Genomic DNA, 5,419 nt, shown 5'->3' on the forward strand with positions numbered 1-5,419 from the left:
AAAAGTTGGTTTTTTTTTTTTTTTTTTGCACGCATTGCTTGACGGAGCATCCTCCTTCACCTGCACCATGTGCCTTATGTTGTCCCAGCATGAAGCAAGCTCTGCTCCAGGCAGACGGGGGTCCAGGGTGGGCAGGAGCTGGGGAGTGACAGTGCCGCTGTGAGAGCTTTGGTGCAGCAACGTGCAGGCACAGGGATGCAGGGAAGAGCAGCGAGGGCTGGCTGGTTTTGGCAGGGCAGCCCCAGCAGCACCATCTGCTTGGCACAGGTTCTGGGGATGGGAATGGCCATGGGGGACCAGACCTTTGCCTAGTCATTTGCCTGACAAATTCAAATCTTTTTCATAGGAAACCATCACACCAGGGCTGTCAGGGTGAGCTTTGGCTTGCGTGGGTTGGAGCATGTGCAGCCCCTCTGTTGTCATTGGGAAGCATCACCTGGATGAGCCCAACTGCAGCCCACCATTGCCTCCCTTCCCACCCCGCAGCAGCGAGCTGAGACAGCTTCATACCCCACGCAGCACGCGGAGCTTTGTGCTTGGTGTCAGACCCTCCCCACTTGCCCGTTGCGGGAAGGAAACAGATGGCTCAGGTGAGATCTCTGCCCTTTCCAGGCACTACCTCACCCTGGAGGTCCCCTGTGGCAGAGGCACAGCCGAGGGCTCTGCTGCCAGAGGCCGCCTGACCCTGCTTGTGATCGGGGCAGGGGGACACCGAGCCCATGTCTCTGCAGCACTCACCGCCACTGCCCCACGTTACCTGGCTGAGACACCTGGGGAGCCCCGCAGGCTCCCATCGAGGTCCAGGGCTTTGCAGTGGGACCCCCAGCCAGCAGCCGTCCCCGGGAGGGAGGGCTGGGGGCACCGGGGGGGCACTGCCACCCCCCGCAGCCCAGCTCCCACGGCTAACGAGCCCCAGCACCAAAACTTCACAGCTGAGAGGGAAAGGCTGAGCACAGGATTTATTTGCATAGTAACTGGGCTGCTGTTGGCACTTACCCTTTAAAATAAAGTTCACAGCAAAATGGTTTTACCCCCTTGCATACAGGGAATGCTAACAGCATCCTTTTTTTCCCTCTTCTGGCTGAAACTTGTTTTTCCCTCCTTTGTGCCTCTCTGAATCCTGCCAGCGTAGAGATTCCCTTGTTCAGAGAGAAAAAAAGAAAGGGGAAAAAAAAGAAAGAAAAAAAAAAAAAGAAAAAGAAAAACTTAAGCCTGGGATTAAAAACCATCACTAAAATAGTTTGAATAACAAAGTCAACTGACTCGCTGGGAGCCCGGTGAATGCCTGTCACGTATTGCCCTTCAGCCGGGGGCACGGTCATGTGTTTCACTAGATAGTTCCTGGAAAAGCTTCTGCTCAGCCCGATAGACCCGCGGCTGCTGATACCGCTGTGCCTGCGCCGTGCTGGCCCCGCTCTCCCGGAGCGCTGCGGAAAACTTCCTGAATGTACAGGGTTGGGGGGGATAAATAAATCTCTCTTGGGTACCAGGGACATCGGGAGTTCTTGTGACCTGAGTAACAACCGACTGTAAATGGTGATCAGGGCTTCGCCAGCCTCAGTGGTCCCAGCACCGGCACCCTAGGCCAGCAGCCCCCTCCACCCTTATTGATGTCTTTAGCAATAGGATTTTTTTTTTCCTTCCCCCACTAATTTTTGCATAGTTTTAACTACACAAATAATCAAAAAAGTGGGACCTTGCATGAGATAAAATCAGGGGGGTTGTAAATCCCAGGCACAGCCACCTCGCCATGTCCGACACATTGTGTGGGACCACACAACCAGGAACGTTATTGGGGGGATTTATATCTAAAACCAAAGCCAAATAACTGTGGTTTTATCCTTTTGCTGACACCAGCAGCACAAACTAGCAACACAGAGGTGTGACGAGGCACGGCAAGAGGGTCAATGGCTCAGATAAGGCCATGCTGTGTGGGAGGGCAATTGAAGGCTCAGATTTATGAACTCTGTGCCTGTGCTGAGGAGGCTGATGGTGGTGATGGCGAGGTTGGAGATGGAGAAGTTGGAGACGAAGAGAAGTCAGAGATGAAGAAGTCAGAGATGGTTGTTCTGAAAGTGCTGCAATGTTTTTGGGTGAAACTGGACAATAAAGGCCCAGCACATCCTTGGTGAACCAGACGGCGGTGGGACAGGCTGTGCCCAGCCTCGGCTGCTAAAACCAGGATTGGCCTGAGAGGAGGACAGTGCCGCTACGGCACAGGCAGGTACTCAGGGCAGCGCTGCCCACGAGCACAGGGTGTACACGCCATTCTCTAGCCATCCCTAAATATATGTGCACGAGTAAATGTATTTCTGTGTTTATATATTTAAACTTATCTATAATTTGAATATATGATTATATACAGATATGTTTAAACACATATATATAGTTTATATATAAAAATACATTTGCATATACACAAAAGTATTTTTTCCTTCTCTGTGCAGGCACCTTTGAGCTGCAGCCTCTGCAGCAAGCCCTGGCCTTGCTGCATTCACGTGCCATGAGCTGACCGTTTACTAGAGGCGTGGCGGTGCCCCGTTATCCAGGTTATGGCCCACGTTATCCCTCCGTGCGGTGGGTGTCAGGCAGCAGTGGAGGGGCTGCACCACCATCACACACCCTGGCCACCAAACTAGTGCGGTACAGCAAAGAGGAGAGACAAGCAGTGTTAAAAATTGCACCAGGACACCATTAGTAATACTGGCCCCTTATCAAAGGCTGTTTTGCATCCTCTTTCAAAAGCCCCCATACCCATCTTTAAGCATAAACGAGCAAAAGAAGGATAAGGTGTAATAATCTGAAGGGCTGACTTGAGAGAGGAACTCGGCTCCCACTTTGGGAAGCAGCTCAGGCAGCCTGATCATTAAATCATTGAATCGATGAGCCCCGAAATCCCAGGAGCTGGTTTTTAAAAGCATTTACTCACGTAAAGCTGGAGACTGTGGCCTTTTGTAAATTAGCCAGGAACACGCCTTGGTTTGAAAGTATCACTAAGCATCTTATTACATGTTTAACACTCAAAAGATCTTTTAAAAACAGACGAAGCATGCTTGAGTGGTTCCTGTTCAATCTCTACCTCTAGATAAACACGGGGGGGTCAGCACGCGCAGGCAGGTATCGAGAGCCATTTGCTTTCTCCAGTAGCATCAGCTGGTTGTGTTTACACGAGCTGCTTACATGCTAGCACGTTAAGCAAAGCTTGAGCTTTGCAAAATGAAAGTGAAATTAAATAAAGCATACCATTAGTTCTCTGTGAACTGGCTTTAAAATTAGCAGGTTTCAGACGTAGCCATGGTAGAATGAGCCCTCAGGGGAAGAAAAACCTTCCAAAAACCACATCCTACCTTATTTTCAACAATGCAAGCTACTCTTTATTTCATGCCACTTTAGTAAGGTAAAGTAATTTGGTTTCCTGTTTCCAATGAATTTTATATGTACAAAAATATTTCTATTATATATAAATCTGATTAGAAACATGTATGTATGAACAAACACATGTTTTCTATCAACAGCTGTGTGAAAGAATACATATGAATGCCTTATTTCAACCGGTACTTTAACTTTTATTTCATAAATCCTGGCTGCTGAAGATGCCAGATGAATGGCAGATTAGAAGATAATTTAAAATGAGGAGCGTAACATAACAGCAATATAACCAAATTTAACGGCAGGTAGGACCAGTTTACAGGTGCTCCGACATTTCATGCCAGGAGGTCCACGAACCGTGCTGGGCTCAGTGCTCACTTGCCCCGCGCCTGCCCACCGTACGCTGCAGTGTTTTCCCTTTTCAGGCTCTCTGGTTGCTGAGCCCACCCTGAAGCACCCCAAGCGATGACTGAGGCTTTACAGGACCCCCATCACTTACTGTTGTTCCAGCTCAGCCTGACCCTGGCCTGCAGGCTAAATGTGGGGCTGTTTTTCCAATTTACTTAGGGCTGGAAACACCATCTCTGTTCCAGTAAGATGCAGCCATCACTGGTGTGGATGCAGCTGGTTTGCTGGGAGGCTGGACAAGGTTGAGCAGGACCCAGCCCTTGAGCTGTACCCAGGCATCGCTGGGATGAGCAGGAGCTGGTCCGGGTCAAAACTGTGTCCTAAACTGAGCTCATATTTCAGCAGGCTGGAAAAAATAGTAAAACGATCACATGCTGATGCGAGAGTCATGGCTGGGAGATGGGCACACACGGTCCAGGGTCGTCCTTGGCTCCTGGTGGAAGGAGCCCTGGGCTGAGCAGTGCCCGGTGGTGTTCCCCATCCTCTTGCCTACTCTGCCATGCTTGCTTAGGCACTTTGTGGGTGTCTGTCTGTTTTTCTGCATTCCCATATGCTCTCTTCAATCAGCCAACCATGGGCACTTCGGCCTCAGTCTGCCCAGTCCAGAAGACAGATATTTTGGGCATCTGCAATGTGGATGAAAGCTCCAGTCCTCCCAGGAGCTCTGCATGGGCTTGAATGGAAAAAAATTAAAAATATCCCATCGAGTTGGGTAAATGCTGCCAGGCTGCCCCGGCTGAGCACTGCCAGCAGCACTGGGGAGCAGCCCCAGCCCCAGCGCCACTCTGCAGCCACCCAACCAAGACAGAGCCTGCAGAAAAAATAATAAATTGAATCCAAATGTTTATACCATTGACACTGTCCAGGTCATGTGTCTAGTAAAGCTGAAGCATGCACGATTATTTTCTTGCAGCTGCCATCTAAACTGCCAGAAATGGTCGCTGTGCAGAGCATCTCAGCGTGGTGCTGGAGGAGGCTGGGGGGGCTGAAACCTGCTCAGACAGGTGGACGGATGGATGGACACACAGAGGACCTGGGTCCAGGTCCAGAGACTGGATCAAGAGCTTTGTGGACAGGCAGTGGGTTTGGGGGCAGGTCGGGGGGGTGTCTGTGCAAGGGGCACACTGCTAGACTGTCGGCACAGTGAGGACCCTGGATTTCCCCTCTCCTCCTCTTTCACACACAGGCACATACAAGGTTTCCTCTTCCCATCCTCATCAGACACGGTGAGCTCCATACGTACAAGGCACCGAACTCCAGCACAGCCCCAGCTCCTGTGGGTGTCTGCAAAGCATCCTGGTTGCTACAGGTTTGTGATTCGAGCTGCTTAAAAAAAAAAACCAAACCCAACCCAATCCAACCAAGTGCAGCCCAAGCCTGCTGCCCGAGAGCATCGCAGCATGACAGTTACAACAGGCTTACTCATTTCTCCAGTGAGTAAGACTGAAAGAGCAGCCCGATGGGTGCGGGGCTGGGTGCGGGGCCGATGGCCGATAAGGAGCAGCTCCCTAATCTCCAGCCCCAGCAGCGGAGAGGCCGAGGGTGATAACTCACACAAACCCCAGGCTCACAGCGGTGGGCGGGGGTGGTGCTGCTGGTTTGAGTGTTTGCAGAGTTGCCCTCACCTCCAGAAAAAACATCC

Source organism: Cariama cristata, unplaced genomic scaffold (assembly GCF_000690535.1).
Source record: "Cariama cristata isolate BGI_N322 unplaced genomic scaffold, ASM69053v1 scaffold4109, whole genome shotgun sequence".
Taxonomy (NCBI): domain Eukaryota; kingdom Metazoa; phylum Chordata; class Aves; order Cariamiformes; family Cariamidae; genus Cariama; species Cariama cristata.